The 24,275-nt window shown below is 37.6% G+C and overlaps 2 long non-coding RNA genes across 8 annotated transcripts; one reads left to right on the top strand and one right to left on the bottom strand.

Moving 5' to 3' along the window:
* Positions 1-4,717: 4,717 nt before the first annotated feature.
* On the bottom strand, positions 4,718-7,700 carry LOC145121255 (uncharacterized). 4 transcript variants are annotated; one of them, XR_013714562.1, is made up of 7 exons: positions 7,350-7,700; positions 6,461-6,908; positions 6,055-6,261; positions 5,899-5,978; positions 5,618-5,818; positions 4,983-5,207; positions 4,718-4,894 (listed from the first exon to the last, which is right to left on the bottom strand). It is a non-coding gene; the product is annotated as an uncharacterized LOC145121255 (long non-coding RNA). The 4 variants fall into 4 exon arrangements; XR_013714561.1 differs by having other exon boundaries at positions 4,718-4,899; XR_013714560.1 differs by adding an exon at positions 6,345-6,371 and having other exon boundaries at positions 4,718-5,207.
* A 5,064-nt stretch (positions 7,701-12,764) lies between these two features.
* On the top strand, positions 12,765-15,887 carry LOC145120584 (uncharacterized). Of its 4 annotated transcripts, none has more exons than XR_013714247.1 (4): positions 12,765-13,546; positions 13,924-14,161; positions 14,924-15,412; positions 15,516-15,887. It is a non-coding gene; the product is annotated as an uncharacterized LOC145120584 (long non-coding RNA). The 4 variants fall into 4 exon arrangements; XR_013714245.1 differs by having other exon boundaries at positions 13,939-14,161; XR_013714246.1 differs by having other exon boundaries at positions 13,978-14,161.
* The last annotated feature ends 8,388 nt before the right edge of the window (positions 15,888-24,275 follow it).

The raw sequence follows: 24,275 nt of genomic DNA on the forward strand, positions 1-24,275 counted from the left end.
AAGTGGGGGAGAATTGTAACATCCCAACCGTCAGGTATTATTAATATTTTTCCTTTTAGACTTCATGTTGAAGGTCTACTCGACGAGTCGGCGCTATGACTCGTCGAGTAGCAGCGGGCGAGGACACGTCAATTAATGAGTGACTCGTCGAGTTGGCATGGGACTCGACGAATAGGAGTTGGCAGTGGAAACCCTAATTTTCAGGGTTTTTGCACCCTATATATTGGACCATTAGCGCCTCCTACTGTCCTCTATCACCCTCTTGAGACCCAGAAACCCTAATTGCTGTGAGTGAGAGCTTGGAGAGTATTTTAGAGCTTTGGGGAGTGACTTTCGTATATGCCATTATAAAATTGATGGTATATTTGTTGATCTTATAATATTGCTTAAAAGACACCCTATTTGATTTTTAAGGTTTTTTTATTGGTTGAATTTATATTGTTTTTTGAAAAAGTAAATTATAAATTGTTTATTACAGGTTGACTTTTAAAAAACTTATTCATAGGTGTGTCAATTTAGCAACACCCTTTAATTTAGCAACACCCTTTATTTAAATATAAAATACATGTTCACCGACACACTCTAGTCATCTCCAACCCTTTCACCGATTACCCCTTATACTGTTTACATTGTCCCTATCCAATTAATTATGCGAAAACACTACCCCATAAGCAATCAATGAAAAGAGTTGATAAAGATAATATAATAATTAAAAGGTTGGCAAGAAGTAAACTTGGGCTCGTGTATAATAACCCTAACATAAAAAAAACAAAAGAAAAAACATCATAAATGGTCCATGTGGTTTATCCAAATATGAAGTTTAGTCCCCGTGGTTTCAAAACATCATAGATGGTCCCTGTGCTTTCAAAAATTTTGACGGTTGGTCCTTATTGCTAACTCCGTTAAGTTTTGTCCGTTAAATGAATGACATTTTCGTCATTTCACTACCACAGGGACTATTTATGATGTTTTCACTTATTAAAAAAAAAAAGAAAAAAAAATGAAATAATATGCAAAGGTCTCTCTCTCTCTCTCTCTCTCTCTCTCTCTCTCTCTCTTTCTCTCTCTCTCTCTCTCTCTCTCTCTCTCTCTCTCTCTCTCTCTCTCTCTCTCTCTCTCTCTCTCTCTCTCTCTCTCTCCAAATATATCACTTAATTTAATCCAATTCACAGATCCATCTCAAATGGGTGTTTCCCAAATCGATTCATAACACCCACTTCCCGTTTCTTCGTCTTTAGCTACAATCATCCATTTCACCACTATAAATTTTGAAGAAGATGAAGAATCTTATCAATACAATGATGATGGTTACCAAAAATTCAAGAACTTTGTTCATAAAAGAATTTGGGATTTTGGGTTTGTTTGTTTTTTCCAACAATTTCGAAGAAGGAAGATGGAATGAAGAAGAAAACAATGAACAATTTGGAGAATAACAAGGCCTGCAAACTCCGGTGGGTGTGTTGTTGAGCTAGTAAATGTCGAACATCACTCGGTTCACTCGTGGTTCAGATTCAGACTCTGTTCGCAAGGTGAGATTGAATCTGTGAGCGTTAATTCGTCATCTGCTACGGTTTTAATGTGTAGGGTTTAGAAATAAAAACCTGATTTCGATCTGGGTTTACAAAACGCATATGGTTTGAAGATAAAATCAAAATCGACCCCCTTTCCAGATATGAAGCTTCAGAAGAAGAAGAATCAAGATTTTGATGTTTTTCTCATTCCACGGTGGAGGAATTTCGAAGAGGGTGGGACCCCGCTTTGCTGAGGGTATGAACTTGAAGGGTGTTTTGCCGGAGTAATTTGAATCAATTGTCAGTGCTTACGAATTTAGGTTTCAAAAGAATCAGTTCATCGGAGCTTTACCTTCGTTAAATGGGTTGTCGGATTTGAGGTGGGCATATTTCGATTATGACCAATTTGATTCAGTTTCGTCGGATTTCTTCCATGGACTCGACAGTTTAGAGGTTTTAGCTTTGGATAGCAACCCTCTCAAAGCTACCACCGATTGGTCGATTCCGTTTGATCTTCAGAATTCTGCCCAATTACAGAATCATTCATTGATGAGTTGCGATTTGGCCCGACCTTTGACAGAATTTGTAACATCCCAACCGTCAGGTATTATTAATATTTTTCCTTTTAGACTTCACGTTGAAGGTCTACTCGACGAGTTGGCGCTATGACTCGTCGAGTAGCAGCGGGCCAGGACATGTCAATTAATGAGTGACTCATCGAGTCGGCATGGGACTCGACGAGTAGGAGCTGGCAGTGGAAACCCTAATTTTCAGGGTTTTTGCACCCTATATATTGGACCATTAGCGCCTCCCACTGTCCTCTATCACCCTCTTGAGACCCAGAAACCCTAATTGCTGTGAGTGAGAGCTTGGAGAGTGTTTTAGAGCTTTGGGGAGTGACTTTTGTGAAGGAAACTTGTAGATCAAGAGGCTAGCAATAAGATTTCCGTGTGGATCCAGAGTCTACTTCAGGTTGGGCACGTTTTGGAGGTAACCAACTGTTACCTTAACCTCTTTTTCTTCTAGAATCATTCGTATGTGAAAACTAGGGATTTCTTTAGTTATTCATGAAGGGATGTTGGTATGAGAGCTAGATCTGAAGTTGAAACTTCAGATCCGAACCTCTTTTGAGTCCTAAGTCCATAAAGTTTCCAGCTTTTGCAAGGATGAGACTCTCCTATGGTGTAAAGCTCCATTAGAAGCTTAAATTGGTCATTTAGAGCCTTTAGGGCCTTGCATGTGTGTAAAGTTTGCAACTTTACGTGTTAAACATGCCTTAGAAGCTTGGATCTGTAATCTGGAACCTTGACATGGCTTAAAAAGTGTCTGCATGGATGAAGGTCTACAAGGACTCGGCGAGTTGCATAGTCAACTCGGCGAGTCATATGAAGATGGTCGTGAACTCGTCGAGTTGATGAACAAACTCGGCGAGTCCGTTGAAGATTGCCTTGAACTCGGCGAGTCGTTCGAAGACTCGGCGAGTCGGCTAGGGTTTCTCCCAATTCTTGGACACGTATGAACTCGGCGAGTTAAAGGGGAACTCGACGAGCCAATCAAGGATTTCACGACTTCTCGAGTTCAGGAAGGACTCGACGAGTCGGTGAACTGCACTCGACGAGTCGAGTCAACATGGACTGTTGACTTTGACTGTGGACTTTGACTTTGACCAAGAGTTGACCAGTTGACTTCTGAGGGTATTCTGGTAATTTGGAGATTTATGAAAAAGGGTTTTATGGTAACTATAGGTAGTGGAGTTCGTGTTGGTGATCCGGGAGTTGAGCTTTCTAGTTTCAGACGACAGTTGCAAGGTGAGTTATCCTCACTATATACTAAGGGGTCTAAGGCACCAAGGGCGGCCCATTGGATATGTTATTCTAGCAGTGTTAGATGTTGAGTGTAAGTTACTGTTGCATGCTAGTAGTTATGTCAGTTAGGTAGACCTGTAGGACTACCTGTGATGTTATATGATTATTGCATGCTCAGTGGTTATGTGATATGTTATATGTTATGTGGGATGGGTTGAGGTTGTACTGCTCCGTGCGGTAGCCACCAGACCTTAGGAGCATTCCAGTTATGGGCTAAAGGGAGACTCGTACTGTGGGCTCGGGAGCATTCCAGTTACGGGTTAAAGGGAGACTCGTACTGTGGGCTCGGGAGCATTCCAGTTACGGGCTAAAGGGAGACTCGTACCATGGGCTCAGGGGTAATCCAGTCTGTAAATCTGGGGACCCATTACATGTTTTTCAATTTGTTATGATATGTTTATATGGACTGTATGTGTATCGGTATTTTGGGGGAACTCACTAAGCTCTCGGGCTTACAGTTTCAGTTTATTGTTTCAGGTACATCAGGGGATCGCGACAAGGCGAAGGTGTGATCGTACAGCTCTTCATGTTTTGTCTATGTTTCTGGGAAAACTCTGATATTATACATTTTGAAAACAAAGTTGTAATGATTTTTAATGGTTTGAAATGTTTTTAAAAGTTTAAAATTGGTTTGAATTTTTGGGTGTTACAGAATTTCTCAGACTTATCCAGTCTATTGGGGATCTAAAATTGTTGATGAATCACTACAAGAAAATTTCGATTTAGCTATGGAAAAATTCCATAGCAAAAACATGAAATTTCGTAGCTAAAGCCAAATAACTACGGAATTTGCTACGTAAATTTTCAATTAGACTCCGTAGCTTTATTTCTTGTAGCAAACTGTTTAGCTACGAAATTATAATTCCGTAGCAATTTTGCTATGATAGTTTCTACGACATCTATCCGTTGCAATTTGAGTTCCATAGCATTTCCGTAGCAAATTCCGTAGCATTTTTCCATAGCAAATTCCGTAACAATTTTTCCGTAACCAATTCCGTAGCAATGTTTCCATAGTATATTCCATAGCAATTTTTCCGTAGCTAATACTGTAACGATTTTTCCATAGCCAATTCCGTAACAATTTTTTTATAGCAATTTTCGTAGTAATTTTTCCGTAGCAAATTCTATAGCAATTTTTCCGTCGCTAATTCTGTAGCAATTGTTCCGTAGTTAATTCCGTAGCAATTGTTTCATAGCTAATTCCGTAGAAATTGTTTTGTAGTCAATTCCGTAGCATTTTTTCTATTGCAAATTCCGTAGCACTTGTTTTGTACCATTATTTTATATAATTCGGTTATTGAATTCGACTATTTATATCAATTTATAAAAATACAATTAATATAAAACCAAAAGTAGTATTTCTATAGAAACTATAATAATATCCAATACATCAAAATGCTACAAATTAAACATAAATTGTTATCTGATACATAATGTTATAATGAAGCAACTTGGAAGGCATAATAAAATCCCACACCAAATTGACCAATCAAATTGTTGTCTGAACCATCATCTTTGCTATTCTGTCAAATACAACCGTTAGTGCAAGTATATTATTTATAATTCTCATAATAAAATATTTATATATGTTAATAAAATCATCTACCTTGTATGGAAATTAGCAATTTTTCATTTAAATTTTCAATTAAGATTCTTAGCTTTGAAGCTCAAAACGGCCTGGTTGGGTCATCGAGTGGTGTTCCACGTAAGATAGCTTCCTTCCTAAGCCTCTCTCTTTCTTCAAGTTCTTGTTCTCTTTTCCTCTGCCTTTCAGCTATTTCATCCAACTTCGCCCTCTGTTCAGCCTCCTCTTTCTTGCGCCTTTCAGCCTCTGTAAATCCCAAACAAACAAAGTGTTTGGATCAGCAAAAATAGATATTGATTTTTTCAGCTTTACATAAACTACATTTTTAGACCTAAATAATATTTTTATGCAATTTTGGTCCCAAAACAGTTATATTGCAATTTCAGTCTTTAATGACGCTCTTTTTAACGTATTTGAGGTTTTTGCAACGTTTATTTGTTTAGTATTGCCTATTTTTGCAATGTTAGGCCAAAAAAGAAAATTTGGTCCTTATTTGAGGTTCTTGTAACAAGTATGGTCCTTCTCCATAGTAAAAGGGCTCTTTTTGGCCCCTAAGTTAATCAGAATGTTTCCAATTTTGGTCATTTTACTTGAAAAGGAAGGGACGAGCCAAAATTGCAAAATATAATTTACAAAAAGAAAAAGTAAAAAGTAACCTTCACGTTTGCGGGCTTATTCTTCCTCACGAAGCTTGTTGAGCCTTTCTTTTTCAGTTTTCAAATAAACAACATTTTCCCTTTTAGGTCCCTTTCCTCTTTTTGTGCCTTGAGGATTTGGCCAAGTCTTTCCTCTCTCTCAGCTCTCATTCTATCATACTCTGCCTTTCGCTTGCTCACAACTTTTTCCTCAAGTTCCATCTGTGCACATACATGAATATTTTATAAGAAAATATGACAAGATATTACATATAAATTACAATAAAAAATACAATACAGACCTTATGTTCCATAACACGAGCAAGTCTATACTTCTCCTTCAAATCTCCTTCTGACGCTCTCTGCTCAGTTCAACCTCAAGCTGCATGCAAAAAATAAATTAGCAAGTAAACTTGGGCATTTACATCTTTTTTTATTTTACAAAGTAAGTACATTACCTGTTGTTCGTGTTCATGGCGGAGTTTCTCTTCAGCCAAACATCTTTGGAAAGTAGCTTCAATGAGAGGTGCAGCCTCTTCCCTTTTGGCTCTTTTAAAATGATCCATGGTCTTGATTAGCTTTTGCATCTTCTTTTCTATTTCCTGCCTCTCTCTAACTTGCTCCTGCATTGCCAACTCCATCAAGGATTGCTTCGTCACCTTCTCCTGTAATGTCACAACAGAAACAACCAACAATCATCAGCATGAAAAAAGGACCAATCTTTCTTCTTTTCTTTTACTTTACTTACCCCTTGTAGGGTGTCAGATTCAAAACCCTTGAGAAAAAAAAAAAACAAGTAGACAATATAAGTACAAAAAAATAAAAAAAATATAGAATCAACAAAATTATGCAAATTAGACTCACCAAGTCACCAAATATAATTGCACCTTCATGTGGTCAACTTTCATAGCAATGAAATTATGCTTGACAGCATCAACAGATTTATTAAACTCTTGAACAAGATTTATTAAACAAAAATCATGTTCCTTCACTGTCACACAAGGGGTATTATCGTCCTTTGTAAACCCATGTAAATCATGTTCAAAGAGAATTTTCTCAGAGTCACCTCCCCAAGAAGCAAGCACTTCCAGAATGAAATCGTTTCTCCATTGGATAGATGCATAAAAATCTTCTGCTTCATACTTCCCACCAATCCCTTAGTTGAATCACTGAGGCTGTCAAATTCTCTGTTTTATTCATTTTCTGAACCTGATATGCTTGATATATCATAATCTTTAACTATGGAATCGGAAGTCAGTTCATCAAAATCATCCTCCCTAACAGTATCCTTTCCAGCAATGCTTGACTTTATCTGAGATAATAAAGATTACGCATACAGAAACAAAGTAGAATATCAGATGCTTTACTATTCTCAGAAACCAGACTCTTGGAGAGGCATAATACTGAGAATTTTTTATTGTATTCAAGTAATTTTAAAGGAAAACTTACATAATTTTAATCAGTTACACAATATTTGGCTTAAACAAAAATCATGTTACATACTCTGTTCTGTTTCTCGCATTCAACTCATTAACAAGATTTATTAAACAGATTATACTAGAACATTGCCGAAGAAATTACAAATTATATCGTTAAAACGACAACTTAGTAGGCAGAATTCAATTCCTATTCAATGTGCTTTGAATAAAAAATCGATTGTTTAACAATTTTAACACCAATCCATGTAAAACCCTAAGTCAATTGGCTTATTGGACTACAATTGAAGTAAGAGAGAGAGAGAGAGAGAGAGTACGATTTTAGGTTGAGGGAGGTGAGAATTGAACGGTTGCTAGACTGCATCCCACGGACGTCCCTTCCCTCCGCCATTTGATCGAACCGTTTCTCATTTGAGATCAACACCCTCGCTGCACAATCACATGTCGCCGTTTCCTTTAAGATCCCTAATTACACCGCAGATGACTGAGATGTTCGGATCAACTTCGCCACCGAGGTCATAGATACTTCTTTTCATGCGTGATCGCCTTATGCTGCTTCCAAATGTGAAAATGTGATACGTATGATATGATTTGGGGAAAATTATGCTGCTTCCACCGAAGTCAAAGAGAGAAAACGAGGGAACACTGAACGGGGTTACTGCGATGATTTGGGGAAAAGTAGCTTAAGTAAAAATAAATAATGAGACGTAATATATATAGTTTTTATTTAGGTAATTAAGAAAAAATCATAACTTTTTAAATTATGATATCATTTTCTTCTTTTGTTTTAAGATTTTTATTAGTTTCCCTTTAAAATAATTTTATATATTTTGCTACGGGAAAGATATTACATAGCTATTTAACTACAGAATAATTCGTAGAGAAATAGTCATGGATTTTGATTTCGTAGTTATTTTGCAAGTTCCGAAACCAGTCGTATACACAAATAACTACGATTAATCTTTTCGTCACAAGTTTCATTTTAGATTAACTTCAAAATTTTATTGTGTAACAAATTTTCATAGCAAAATACCTATGGATTTCAATTTTGTAGCTAACTAGCTACAAATTTTGATTTCGTAGCGAATTTTCTAGCCAAGTAGCTACGAATATGAATTCTATAACAAGTTCCATAACGAACTAGTTACAACCAAAAATTATGTAGCTTATTTTATAGTAAAATAGCTACGAGTTTCAATTTCGTAACAAGTATTCATGCTTTATGTCACACCTCAAAACCGGAACGGCGGAAACGTTCGGGGGTGGAGGACGTCATATTCAGTATCACAACAATGCAAAGTAGTAAACAAGCAACAACATCATCCATTGCATTAATAATATAATTTCATACAAGTGTGTTCTGTCAAGTTATGTAGACACCAAAAATATACATCAAAATAAAAGATGAGTCTTGAACGAGCTCCATCTTCTCAAAACCTGGCACCGGTACCTGTCTACTGGTGACCTGAGAATACAAGTTATTTTGAAAGAGTTTATCAGCTTTAAAGCTGGTGAGATCATAAGTATATTAGCGTCTGTATTTGTATGAAAGTGTTTGTAAGTCTGTAATGTATAAGTTTTGTAAAAGTTTGTAATTGTTTGAACTCTCCTAGAAAACCCTATGTTTCCTACTAAAAGTAGCCTTCTACCAAGGCATCTAGTGTCTGTGTGTGTCTCTTGTAAGAGTATGTATTTTACCAAATCTGACTATCATTAACCAAAAATATAGTTTCTACATTATTGTTTATTGTGTGAATATCACAAAGTAAATGTAAAGGGAAAATGATATAGTACTGTAGTGTTGTATTAAGTAACTACTGCTGTACTAACTACTTTAAACCAATTGTTATTTAAAGTACCATGTGATCGGCCTGTATCCTGCTACCGACTCTATAGAAAAACGACGATGTAAGACGTCGTAAGAAATGACGTTTGGCACCCGTAGACTTGCAAGTCCCACTGTAGCGAGCAACAATGTGTAGGATAGTCAATCCAGTATAGATTTATACACAAACTCATACGCTCCCCATTTAAGGAGATTCTGGATACAAAACGGGTCATGACAGGTAGTGCCATGCCCCCGTTAAGTGGCTCACATAACTGTAAGTAATGTATATGTATATGTATATGTATATGTATGTGCTAGCTGTATTGTGTGTTCTTTCTCTGTCTAGCCTGTATGTTTTGTTTCTCATCACTGTGTATTATGTTTGCTTCTCATCACTATGTATTATGTTTGTTTCTCATCACTATGTATTATGTTTGTTTCTCATCACTGTGTATTATGTTTGTTTCTCATCACTATGTATTATGTTTGTTTCTCATCACTATGTATTATGTTTGTTTCTCATCACTATGTATTACTCATGAATGAACTGACTCATTGTATATTTCATTGTTCTAGTAATAGTATCTTCCTAAACTATACCTATTATAGTTTACTAGTAATGTTGTTTGTGTATATGAACATGTTTATATACCTTTGCTACCCAAAGGCATTGAACTGAATGAAAGAAGTAACCTTTTATATCTATACACATATACATGATATATAACTAGGATTCAAACGACCTTCGGACAAATAACCCGAATACCCTAAGTCCACAACCAAACAAGGAACAGGAAGTAAGGTGAGCTATCAGTCCTAAGTCCTTTCAATCCTACTTATATAATTATATCCATATAGATACACATAATATAAGTTAAAAGAGTTTAATAAAAGTATTTGATATGTAAAAGAGTTTGTAAAACAGTTTGAAGTAAAACAGTTTGATAACACAGTTTGAAAAGTAAGAAATCCACTTGTTTGGTAGTTATTAATCACATGTGATTGATATAATAACTATAATAGTTCAACTTGTATCCCCCCCATAAAAGCATTTAAAAACATTTAAAAGGTTAATTAAGGGGTATGAACTCACCTGTAGTGAGTGGTTTAGATGAACGGAATGTATAGGATGCTAGGTGTCAAGTGAAGACTTGTACACACACGATGATCCTAGTTAACATATAATATCACATATATGTATCCAATTAGTCTTTAAACAACTAATTAACAAAGTTAAGACATCCTAGGACATGTAAAACACCTTATTTAAGTGCTATAAGTCCTAAGGATTGTACCTAAGTGTTGTAGGACATTGCTATTGAGTTTAGGGTTCAAGGGAACCCTTTATTTGAGTTTACGGTTTTGTGACCATAACTCATTGAGTTTACGGTCGTAAACCCATGAGTTTACGGCCGTAAACTCATGTTTCTTTGACCCTCTTGTGTTTTGAAGCCTTAAAGATCACAAGAAGCATTCCTACTTCATGTTAAGCCTTAGGAAGAGATTAGGGCACCATTTCACTCCTTTTAGGAGTTTACGGTCCTTGGACCATTTCTCTTTGGGTTTACGGGCGTAAACCCAAATGGTTTATGGTCTTTTGATGTTTTCAAGTAATAAGCACATCAAGGAAGGGATCTAGGCTAGTTTCCAAGGCTTAGAAGGGACTAGGGCACACTTTGGCACCCTTTTTGGGGTTTACGGTCCAAGAACATCTTGGACCGTAAATACCTTTGATCCTTGGTTTCTTGGGTGTTTTCTTGATGTTTAGAAGTGTAACAAGCTCTATAATACTCTAGGATAGAAGTACTTACTAGGTAGAAGCTTGAAAAGGTGCTAAAAGTCCAAGAACACTAGTGTGTGTTCTTGGTGAAACTTGAAGATCTACACTTTTGGAATGATTTCACGGATGGAATCATGTTAGATCACTAGATTAAGTAAGATATCAACTTTTTAGGGATAGAAACACTTACAATGTTGAAGATCAAGAAGAAAAGTCGATGATACTTGAAAAAGAATTGAGTTTTGGATCTTGAAATTGTGAAAAGTGATAAATAATGACTAAGTGTCATATTTATACCCTCTTTTAGGGTTTACGGCCGTAAACACCTTTGTTTAGGCCGTAAACTCCAAACTCTTGGAGTTTTGGAATAATATTGTTGCACAATAAACCCTAGGGCATCCTCTCTCCTATTATCTCCTAAAGTACTAATCTTAAAATACTCAAACTTATTCCAAAAAGCTTGAAAATTAGCAGAAACAGTTTTGACTCCTATTGAAGTGAATGGTTGTACAGAATAGAAATTTCGGGTTGTCACAATTTAGCTACGGAATGCAATTTCGTAGCTATTTTCGTAGCAAATTAGCTACGACCAACCATTTTGTAGCATATTTCATAGTAGAATAGCGACGGATCTTGATTCCGTAGAAACTTTACGTAGCTATTTAGGATTTAGCTATGAAATGCAATTTTGTAACCGTTTCCGTAGCATTATAGCTACGGCAAGTCATTCCGTAGCATATTCCGTACTAAAATTGCTACGGATTTTGATTCCGTAAAAATTTTCCGTAGCTATTCATGATTTTTTTGTAGTGAATCGGATTTCCGGTGAAATTCCGGCGACATTCAACGAGTCGGGTGTAAGAATCTTTTGGCTAAATGGTCAATCCGGAGTCGGAATGAGTGGTTCCATTAATGTTATCGGAACTATGGCTTCAGGAAAATCACTTTTCCGGCAAGATTCCTGATTCCATTGGCGATTTAACTGAACTAAAAGAATTTAACATCAACAATAATGATCTTATCTAATTAATCCCCGAGAGTTTAGCTTCTCTCACATTGGATAAATTGGATTTCAATAATTTAGAGAGAGAGAGAGGGTGGGATCCCTCATTTGCATATTATTTCATTTTTTTTTCTTTTAAAAAAAATAAGTGAAAAGATCATAAATGGTCCCTGTGGTAGTGAAATGACAAAAATGTCCTTCAGTTAACGGACAAAACTTAACGAAGTTAGCAATAATGACCAATCGTCAAAAGTTTTGAAAACACATGGACCATCTATGACGTTTTTAAACCACGTGGACTAACTTCAGATTTAGGGAACCACAAGGACCATTTATGATGTTTTTTCAAAACAAAATTAGATAATAATTTAATTTGGCCAATTAAAGAATTATCGTTAAGGATGTGTTTGACGTGTCCCAACTATTTTTTTTCTTTTCAAAACGACATGCTTAACGAACAAAACAATAGCTAATAAGTTAGCATTTAAAAAACTATTTAAACTAGTTTTTCATAAGTTCTTTTTTTTTTAAAATTTCCGAATATACCCTTAATTAATTCAGAATATATTTTTTATTAATTATAAATATATTCTTTTAAATATCATTCCATATCATTCAACTAGTTTATCAGCTAATTTTTATCAAACGATCTAATCTGTAACACCTGTGATTTAGGGTTAGACGTTTCCATGTTAAATTACAAATAAAAACAAAATTATTCAAAGGGTTTATCCACATTAAAATTGGTTTTAAGGGTTTAATTTATATCTAACATTGGTTGACATTTAAATTAATTTAAGGGTGTTAAATATAAACTAAATTGGTAACTAATTTATTTGAAATAATACAAATGCAAATTTGTTGAGGGTGCTAAAGTGGAACATTTTATAAACCACTCATGAAAAGAAATTTTGACTTGGGTTGCATGCGTAATAAGAAAATAAATGCATTGACCATTACTGTAACTTCAAAGTGTAAAGACGAGAAAGAAAGAATCAAATTCGTGTATCTATTTGCACTTTTGCAGCGCATCAGACGTGTTTTTTTCTCCAAAACATGCCAGCAACTTGAGATACTATCGGAAGGAACCTGATCTTGGCCATAAAAGCCCTACCCTTTCGACCTTAAATGCTTTCACCAAACAGAAAAATAGAGGAAAAAGAGTGTAACTTTGTGATCTTCTTATGAGCATAATGCTAGAAACATAGAGAGAAAGAGAGAGATTTGCAAGTTGCAACGAGAGGTAGGAATAAGTGGTAGCTTCTACCGGAGTCCCGGTGACCGGTTGTCGGGAAAGAGTGGGAACGGGGAGAAGTTCCCGGCTGAATTAAATATCTCCGGCCAATCTACAGCATGTTAATGTGTGTACGTTCATGGGCTGGGGTTCGTCCTTATGGTGTTTGTGAAGGTTCTCCGACATTGTAGAAAGATGAAAGAAGATCTACAGAGAGAGAAAGTGGGTCTGATATATCGGAGAGAGAGAGAGAGGGGTAAACTGAGAGCTCCGACGAGCTCCTATGGACACAAATACATGATTTTCGATGAGCAACAGCCAACATGCTGGTAGGGTTGGCGTTCTTCCAACACAGGGTGCTGTTCCGACACTGTCGTTGGAGTCATAATTTTCCAGCGGGTCAAATGCTTTTAAAAAGAAACAAAGCGAAACATGAAGCTCTAGTTGGTGTATGAGGCTACGATGAGATCAATGGTGAAGGTGAAGAAAGATGGAGTAGTAAATAGAAGAAGAAAAGGAGAACGTTTTTTTTTGTGTGTGTGTGTTGAGCCCGAAGAGAACCTGCAGGAGATGGGTCTTGAACATGGTGGGTTTAATTTTTGGTGGTGTAAGTTAAGTGGAAAAGAAACCCACATGACATTCTATTGTGTGCCCTTGTGGTTAAAGGAGGTGAGTACATTCTTTATTCAAATTATTTTGAAGTTTGGATTACTTTCATTTTTCATTGATATGATTTTGGTTTTAATAAATTATTATTTGGATGGCCATGTTAGCGAGGATTAGAAAATCATTAGGAATATATGATTATATATATATATATATATATATATATATATATATATATGATTATATATATATATATATATATATATATATATATATATATATGATTATATATATATATATATATATATATAATCATATATATATATATATATATATGATTATATATATATATATATATATATATATATATATATATATATATATATATATATATATATATATATATATATATATATATATAAGGTTTTATGTTAATTCAGTGACATGAAAAGCAGGCCTCCAGCTTGCTTTGACCATTTGTGATTCTCCTGTAGAGTTATAGTGATGTTCTTCCTGACACTAGAGGAAAACTTAACAGACTCAGTGTTTCAAGTTAAAGGAAAGAGTCTATTATACGAGCAGTTGGAAGATCTCGATGCAGAGGAAAAGAGTCAGATTACATGAGCTAGACAATGAGTGAAGGTAGAAAAAAAGGCACACGGAAAACCACATCTTCTGGTAAGTAAAATGCGTATCCATTTCGCTTCAGGAAATTCAACGATCCACTTTAAAGTTCTTTTAAAAAAAATTGTTAAACAAATCGAACCGTTTATGTGTGTAATAATTAATATAATTTATGTTCGTATTTGTATGTAATTAAAGAAGTGATTATGAGAATTGGAGACTTGTGGCAAATGAACTTTGACAAAAATCGACGACCCTTTTTCACTAGGAATAGTATTTTTTGTATCACTTTTAGGTTTTCTTTATTTTCTTGATTTCTAAGACAAGCTGTCATAACAATTCTCATAACAATTCTGTAGTGCATACTCCATACTATATTTGCATGTGCAACATAAACATGGATGAAGCAAAAACTCTCCACTATTAGGTGGGTACTTGAGAGAAAGAGAGGGATGCAAATGCTATTAAACTACCTTTTACCTTTATCTTACAATACTTGTTTAAAACTATGTTTTAGTCGATAATCAACTTTTAGTCTCTTTAATCCCAGGAGCCACATTGTGTGGGTGTGAAAATTCTGATTCTCATATGGATCGAGTTCCTAATGGGTACTTGGTTTTTATATCAGGCACCTAAAGGGTCACTTTGTACCTTATATACATCTTATTTGATGCTCTTTGGAGCCGTGAGCTTGGATACCAAAGATTGCTAGAATAATAACATTTTTTTTGTATAAATAATGGTGTATTAAACAATGATTTTGCAATTTTATAGGAAATGCTTATGCGATAACTAACTTTATAAGTTTTAATGTAGGTACATAGGTTTAAAGTAATGTTGGAACAAGAACATAAAATGACTACCAAGGTTCTTTTTGATTTCAAATTTTTCACTATGTAATGGAGGTGACAACAAAACAAACCTTTATACAAATATGTGTGTGCGCATGTGCACACACATTGATATTGATATTGATATTAAATGCGTCAACGATGGAACTATAAATATATATAATGACCATTAATGAATATAACCAACATGTTGGTCCATTAAGGCCATGTCCACATTTTGGGTTCAATCTGAGATATGAAGCATGAGTAGAGACATGAGTTGACATCTCCACTTTGACTTCTTGTTATAATTCCTTCCGTCAGTGGACCGATGACATTCTCAATCGGGTGATCACGCTGAATTCTGGAGGGGATTTCATGGCCGATGTCATTGATTGAGACTGGAAGGTTGGTGATGTTGATGAATCTGTCTTCTGTCGAATCACTCGCCTCAGACGATCTAGGACCGTGAGAGGTACTTGCCACATATTCATTTGATATTGGTTCAGGAAAGAGAAGCTCCATGAATGATTGTGTAGCAGCAGAGGTATCCCTTGACATAATTTCATTTTCTTCAGGGGAAAGGGGAGTGACTTCAGCATCAGAACTGGTCCTTTGACTTGGTGAAGAAGGAGAGGTGCTTGGAGCAGCTTCATCCACCCTAGGAGACTCAGGAGTCACCAGGGAAGGTTTGTATGAACCAATAACATCTTCTTCATCATCTTCAACAATAGCACTTGTACCTGAGTTGGAACCTGAAACAGTATCTGAAAACACATTAAAAGATTTAAACAATGAAACATAATCAAACAACCAATCAGGTCCGACTCGAGTATCGGTCTCGTTCTCTGTGACAACCGTCAAATTTCGGTCAAGTCAAAGTCAAACAAAGTCAACAAGTCAAACCGGTCAACTCCAATAACCCTTGTATGTTAGGGTTTACGTTATGTAATCACTATACAATTCGCTATTTTAATGAGAAATCATCATTTGGAAAGTTCGTGTGTTGAATTTCCTAAGTCTCAAATGCAGTAAACATTGAACCAAAACGATAAAAAAATTATTGCACACTTATCGGGAGTGTGTACGACACTAAAACACGGTTTAACGGGGTTTACGAACCTTGCGTTGTGAAGCCGGACACTCAAATTAATCACAAACGAAACCTCTCTAAATCGTTTTCACTCTATCTCTTTCTATTTGAAATCTCTCCCAAATCTCTCTCAAAAGTTACTTTAACTTTTTGTAATCATTCGGGCCATCCCGACCCTTAACCGGGTCAAAAACCACTTGAAACGGGGTAAAAACGGGTAAAATAACCTTAAGGAACCAAAACCCTCCTATTAGAAGCGAAAACTCTCATGAGAAGCCTCTCAGGACCGAAGCCTCTCAGGACCGAAGCCTCTCATGAGAAGCCTCTCAGGACCGAAGTCTCTCATTAGAAGCCTCTCAGGACCGAAGCCTCTCATGAGAAGCCTCTCAGAACTGAAGCCTCTCAGGACAGAAGCCTCGCATGAGAAGCCTCTCAGACAGCCCATGCGAGAGGTCTCGCAGACGGCCCCTTTTTACCGGTTTTTCGACTACGACTTCGTTTTAACTCCGTTTTTCATTATTTTAACGTGAGATTTTCACCCAAAACTTTATTTTATAAACTAAGGCCCCAAAATATATAAATCTCCAGGGTTTTTATAAAAATATATTAAAAGAATTAGTGGTTGAACTAATTATTGAGGGAATATTTGCTTTTCCTTAATTTATGGCAAAAGCAAACCACCACCACCTCACTCTATGATCAGCCACTCTTTCCCACTACCCCTTGTCTCCTTAGTGGACCTTTACACCCAATCTCCAGCTCTTCCCACGTACTAAGAGCCGGAGGATTGATCCTCTCTCCTCATTCTCCATAAAGTTCTTTCATTCTACACTTAGCAACCAAAGGACACTCTCCAAAATTCTCTCATCTTTTCTCTCAACTTTAAGAACTTCAAGGCTTTCTTCAGGGATTTCTTTCTTCAATTAGTAAGTATCTTCATCATTCATATAATTATTAAACTCCATTCTACTCAAATCATTGATATCTTACACAAATTCCATCTTATTCGGTGTTAGATTCTCGAATCATCAAGACATCTTCTTAGTGTTCTTGGGTTGAACACTTCCACTATCTCACTTTCATCTACTGAAATCACATAAGGTGAGTTCATACCCCTACATTTACATGTTTTTCTTAAGTTTTAAGGGGGGAATACAAGTAAAATCATCAAGAACACAATTACACTTTTTCTATCAGATTACATCAGAAAAGATGAACTTCGATCACAGACTGTTTTGGTCAACTTAAATATTTTAGTTTTCAAAACTGTTCCAGGTGCAAGTAGTTCAAACTCTTAGCTTTAAAATGGCTACTTGCACATCTACATATGATTTTTCTACAATTTATGGTGATTTTTACAAAACTGCCTGTCATTTCAGAGGCAAACCCGGACAAGTCTGTGATTATGAACATTTTCACCTCTGTTAGAGATCACTAAAAATCATGATAAAATTTACGAACAAACTAGACTCATATTCCAAACTCTCAGAATTTGTGGATTTGGATTTAGAGCTTTGATGATTTTTCTATAAATTTTCTAAGAACAGTAACAGAAACTGTATTCAACGAAAAGTTGCTGTGAATTTCATTTCACCTTGTAACATGTTGAGCAAGGTGTATATCTTTATGTGATTATATGTTATTGCAATATATGACATTTTATCTTAATATTTAGACACACATCAGTTTACAAATGGATTTGGACATATAAAATATAAAGAATAACAAGTGATTATAATCAAAGTACAACCGATACATTCAAACATTTAATAAACTATTTTGAATATAGTTTGCATACATTACTACGTACTACCCTTGGTTGATAAACTATAATAGGTATAGTTTATGATACATTACATAACACATACATTTAAAAAGGGTACATTTATACAAAGGATATTTTCATTAAGCAAGGTACGACCATACGGTACCAAGTTTTCATAACACGTAATTCCGTTAATGACTTTGTGAGACATTTACTTCAAATTACCATTAAGTCCTGTATTGTAACCAGAGTCTCCTTGAGGGAGAGCGTGATAGTTGTGTATAGATCTATATTGGGTTTGACAAACCCACACCTAAACTGCATGCAACAGTTAGACCGATAGGTCTGGGGTGACAAATGTCATAACATTTCCGACGCCTGAAGAACGTCGTTTTAGGCAACCTTGGTCATAGTATGGTTATAATAAACTCACATAAAGTATTAATAAACATTGGAATTTACGGGAACTTCATTAAAATTTAACGAGTTTATGTCAATTTAAACTTGCATTGTTTTACTATAAATATGACAAATTACTTGTACATTTCGGTCTTTGAGTTTTAAGACTACATTTACACATTAAGGAAAATATTGGATTTTCTAACACAAATACTACTTTTACAAACGAAAGGCTTTTAATAATACCAAACAAAAGCTTATGAACTCACCAACCTTTGTGTTGACACTTTTTCAAACAACTTGTATTCTCAGGAAATCATTAAACAGGTAACCAAGTGCTTTTGAGGATGGGGCGCTAAGGCGTCTACTATTTCATATTTTGTCAACGTATTGTAATTGATTCGTAAACATGTAATTCATACAATGATGTCACTTTTTCAATTATATATATGTTGGTTGTGTTTGCTTCAATTACTATTACAATTGTTGTTATGATACTATACATGAAGTCCTCCACCCCCGGACGTTTCCGCCATCCTTGGTTTGGGGGTGTGACAGTTGGTATCAGAGCACAGTTTATAGTGAATTAAGTATATCAAACGACATAAGATATACAAACTATAAACACAATTGGGACTAATAGTCTCTGATTTGTGCATTTTTCAAATAAATATACTCTTAGAAAATAAATGATTTTCTTGATTAAAGTATACATACATACATTACATGCTCGCATGGTATCATAACTAGCGAAAACATAAAGCAAAAGAAGAAGAGTTGAACATTTTGAGTATGCCTTAGTATATGTGGATTAAATCTGGGAAGGATATAGCCTGATCAACTATATCTGTCCGGGAATTGACTTGCATATACCGGGGGATGGTCAGGATGGGCAACAAATCTAACAAACCTAATAACAGACTACAAAGGATACTTTAAGAACTCAAAACTAAACATTTACAAATACTATAGGAGTATTTTGTGTTACTATAATAAATTATCTGAGAATTAAATAGGTCTTTATTTATAGATCAATAGCTGCTAAGTGGATGCGCTAAGGTCATATGTAACTAAGATGCTATAGACTTAGAATTTATGTATCTTTGTTTCACTTCCTGTCCTTGTTTGGTTGTGGTCTTGGAGTTAGGGTCATCTATTCGAAGGACTATTATATCTTAATCACATATGACTGGTATGCACTTTGCAACTAATTAAGTAACCGATAAAGATCATTTTAAAATATAATATATTAATTATGTCCCGACTAAATTAGTATATGTGAAACTTTTACAAACAGTCATATACTTGGAAACAAGGAAACTCAAATAAAATATTTTATACTTTCATTTTACCTCATAACCCAATGTATTGGGTCAATTAAAAGTATAAAATCGTATGTATCGTAAACATACCGGAAAACAACGTAATAATATACTTTATGTATAAAAGATTTCTCTTCCTATAAATATAATTTTACTAAAAGTACATTGGTTTACGACTTATGACAGAACCATGCCGCCAAAGAGAAGACCAAGACCTTCCGGCAACACAGCAACACCTCCTCCGCCGCTGCCTCCACAGTTTGATCCTGCGATGTTCCAGGCTGCAGTAACAGCAGCCGTAGCGGCCGCAATATCGCAGATAGGGACAAACGGAGCTGGTGGTTCTGGATCGGGTGCTACAAACTCTAACCACGGAGACAGTACGTGGCGTACAAGAGAGTGTTCCTACAAAGACTTCACCAATGGCAAACCCGACAACTTCAATGGGAGCGGGGGAGTCATCACTTTAATGCAATGGTTTGAAAAGACCGAAGTAGTCTTTCAGGTGTGCTCTTGCCCCGAAGCGAGCAAAGTTAAGTTCGCAGCCTTCACTTTCACCGGCCGGGCCCTTACTTGGTGGAACTGCCGGATTAATTCATTTACTCTCGAAGTGGCTAGCTCCATAACCTGGGCAGAACTAAAAACGTTGATGATGAAGGAGTACTGCCCGAGAGGTGAGATTCAAAAGCTGGAACAAGAACTTTGGAACCTCAGGATGACGGGCTCCGACCTTGAAACCTACACCACCCGATTCAATGAATTGGCTCTCCTCTGCCCAACAATGGTTACTCCGGAGGAGAAAAAGGTGGAGCGATACCTTTGGGGACTGTCTCCCCAAGTGCAAAGTAGTGTCCTGGCTTCAAGGCCAACTACTTTTGACAGTGCCAGGGAGCTGGCACAACAACTTGTTGACCACCGAGCCGGTCATAATACTACAACCACCACCAATGATCAATCAAAAGGGGGAAACAACAAAAGGAAGTTCTGGAACCAAAAGAAGAGCCAACCAGCACAGGACCCCGCTAAGAAGCAACAAACTGTTGTTGTCCATGCTGCCACTAATGCTGCTACTACTGCACCACCGAAGCCATATGCTGGAACCCTACCCAAGTGCAACAAGTGCAACTTTCACCACAATGGTGCTTGTAGGGAGATGCACTGTAACAACTGCGACAGGAAAGGGCACACTGCTCGTTTCTGTAAAGCGCCGGCTCGACCAATCAACCAAGTCGCCAGTACGGGGGCAACCCGAACCTGCTACAACTGTGGAGACGCAGGTCACTTCAAAAGAAACTGCCCCAAAGCACAAGCCCCTAATGCTGGTGGAGTAGGAAGAGTCCTGGCAATAGGACATGGGGAAGCAGTCGAGGATCCCACGGTGGTTACCGGTACGTTTCTCCTCAATAACTCTTATGCATGCGTACTATTCGATAGTGGAGCGGAGAGGAGTTTCGTGAGCCACCAATATAAACAATTACTTGAACAAAATCCCCAATCACTAAAGGATACTTATGTAGTAGAAATGGCAAATGGGAAAGTAGAACGCACTAGCGATATATACTCAGAGTGTACTCTCACTCTACACAACCATACATTTAAAATTGACCTGATGCCGGTCACCATAGAAAGCTTCGACGTAATCATCGGGATGGATTGGTTAGTTCCTCACCGTGCCGACATTCTATGTTACGAAAGGGCCGTTCGCCTCAATCTACCAAATGACGAAACCCTTCTCATCTATGGTGACAAACCTAGTGCGAATTTACAAATCATCTCATGCATCAAAGCCCAAAAGTATCTCCGGAAGGAGTACCACGCCTTCTTGGCCCACGTAGTAGACAAGAAACAAGACGTGAAAGACATCAAAGACATCCCCGAAGTGTGTAACTTCCCGGATGTGTTCCCAGAAGATCTTCCTGGTGTACCACTCGCACGACAAGTCGATTTCAGAATTGACTTAATACCCGGAGCTACCCCCGTAGCCAGAGCTCCATACCGCCTCGCACCAACAGAAATGCAAGAGTTGTCCAGTCAGTTGAACGAGCTTTTGAGCAAAGGGTTCATCAGACCAAGCTTCTCACCTTGGGGAGCACCAGTCCTTTTTGTAAAGAAGAAGGACGGATCCTTTCGCATGTGCATCGACTATCGGGAACTAAACAAACTCACCATCAAGAACCGATATCCTCTACCCCGAATCGACGACCTTTTCGACCAACTCCAAGGAGCAAATTTCTTCTCAAAGATCGACCTAAGGTCAGGTTACCATCAGCTACGAGTTCAAGAAGAAGATATTCCCAAAACTGCATTCAGAACTCGCTATGGGCACTACGAGTTTGTGGTGATTTCCTTCGGTTTAACAAACGCACCTGCGGTATTCATGGACCTAATGAATAGAGTGTGTCGACCCTACCTAGACAAGTTTGTAATCGTATTCATCGACGATATCTTGATCTACTCGCGAAGCGAAGAAGAGCATCGCCTACATCTACGCCAAGTGCTAGAGACACTAAGAGCGGAGAAGCTTTATGCTAAGTTCTGTAAGTGTGAATTCTGGATTAGAGAAGTGGATTTCCTTGGACATGTGGTAACTGAGAAAGGCATACATGTGGATCCTTCCAAGATCAAGGCAATCGAGAATTGGTCAGCACCCAAGACGCCAACCGAAATTCGACAATTCCTTGGGCTTGCTGGCTACTACCGAAGATTTATACAAAACTTCTCCAAGATTGCGAAACCACTCACCACCTTGACGCAGAAAGGTGTGATATTCAAGTGGGAAAATAAACAAGAAATTGCTTTCCAAACGTTAAAACAAGCCCTATGCAGCGCACCGATCTTGTCTCTCCCAGAGGGAACCGAGGACTTCGTAGTGTACTGTGATGCTTCGAATCAAGGCCTCGGATGTGTGCTCATGCAGAGAGGGAAGGTTATCGCGTATGCATCAAGACAGCTTAAGACGCACGAGGTTAATTATACTACGCACGACCTGGAATTAGGAGCAGTGGTATTCGCTTTGAAGATCTGGAGACACTACCTCTACGGCACAAAATGCACTATCTTCACTGATCACAAAAGTCTTCAGCATATCCTCAATCAGAAAGAGCTCAACATGCGACAGAGGAGATGGGTAGAGTTGCTGAATGACTACGATTGCGAAATTCGTTATCATCCGGGCAAGGCCAATGTAGTGGCTGATGCTCTAAGCAGGAAGGAGTACTCGGGCCGCCGAGTAAAATCCTTAACAATGACGATCCATTCCCACACGACCATACAAATCAAGGAAGCTCAACTAGAAGCTTTGAAACCAGAAAAGGTGGCAGGAGAGACATTAAGGGGAATGGATAAAAACTTAGAAGTCAAGGATGATGGAGTACGTTATCTCATGAATCGAATCTGGACACCGAAGTTCGGTGGACTCCGAGACGTCATCATGAATGAAGCACACAAGACTCGATATTCCATCCATCCCGGGTCAGATAAGATGTATCTGGACCTCAAGAAATTATACTGGTGGCCGAACATGAAAGCTGAGATTGCTACCTATGTGAGCAAGTGTCTGACTTGCGCCAAGGTCAAAATCGAATACCAGAAACCATCCGGGCTATTACAACAGCCGGATATACCTGAGTGGAAGTGGGAACGAATAACCATGGACTTCATAACCAAGCTGCCTAAAACATCGGGCGGGCTTGACACCATATGGGTAATCGTAGACAGATTGACCAAATCAGCACACTTCCTACCGATAAAAGAAACCGACAAGATGGAGAAGCTGACTAGAACGTACATCAGAGAGATTGTACGACTCCATGGTGTGCCGATATCCATTATCTCCGATAGAGATAGTAGATTTACCTCACGGTTTTGGCAGTCTCTACAAAAATCATTGGGAACTAGGCTTGACATGAGTACGGCCTACCACCCACAAACCGACGGACAGAGCGAACGAACCATTCAAACGTTGGAAGACATGTTAAGAGCTTGTGTGATAGACTTCGGTAAAGCATGGGATACCCATCTACCGCTTATCGAATTCTCCTACAATAACAGCTATCATACTAGCATCAAAGTCGCTCCATTCGAAGTTCTTTACGGTCGCAAATGCAGATCACCCCTGTGTTGGGCTGAGGTGGGGGATACACAGCTAGCTAGAGGGCAAGTCTCTAATAGCACCCTCACTGGCCCTGAAATCATAAGGGAAACCACAGAAAAGATCGTTCAAATTCGAGAAAGACTGAAAGCATCTCGCGATCGGCAAAAGAGTTACACAGACAAACGACGCAAACCCTTGGAATTCCAGGTGGGTGATCGTGTACTACTAAAAGTTTCCCCTTGGAAAGGAATGATACGATTCGGCAAACGCGGGAAACTAAATCCAAGGTACATCGGGCCATTCGAAATCCTTGCTAGGATTGGGCCAGTAGCATACAAACTTCGATTACCTCAGAAACTCGACAAAGTACATCCCACATTTCACGTGTCGAACCTAAAGAAGTGTTTGTCTGATGAGACACTCGTAATACCACTCGACGAAATCGAAGTTAACGAAAATCTCCACTTCGTGGAGGAACCAGTCGAAATCATGGATCGGGAAATCAAACGAACGAAACAAAGTCGTATTCCCATCGTGAAGGTCCGTTGGAACGCTAAACGAGGACCCGAATTCACCTGGGAACGCGAGGATCAGATGAAATAAAAGTATCCACATCTCTTCCCAAACTCTTGAAATGCCAGTCAAAATGAAAATTTCGGGACGAAA

The sequence above is a fragment of the Lactuca virosa genome, chromosome 6 (genome assembly GCF_052849685.1).
Source record: "Lactuca virosa cultivar CGN04683 chromosome 6, Lactuca_virosa_CGN04683_v6, whole genome shotgun sequence".
In the NCBI taxonomy this organism is placed as follows: domain Eukaryota; kingdom Viridiplantae; phylum Streptophyta; class Magnoliopsida; order Asterales; family Asteraceae; genus Lactuca; species Lactuca virosa.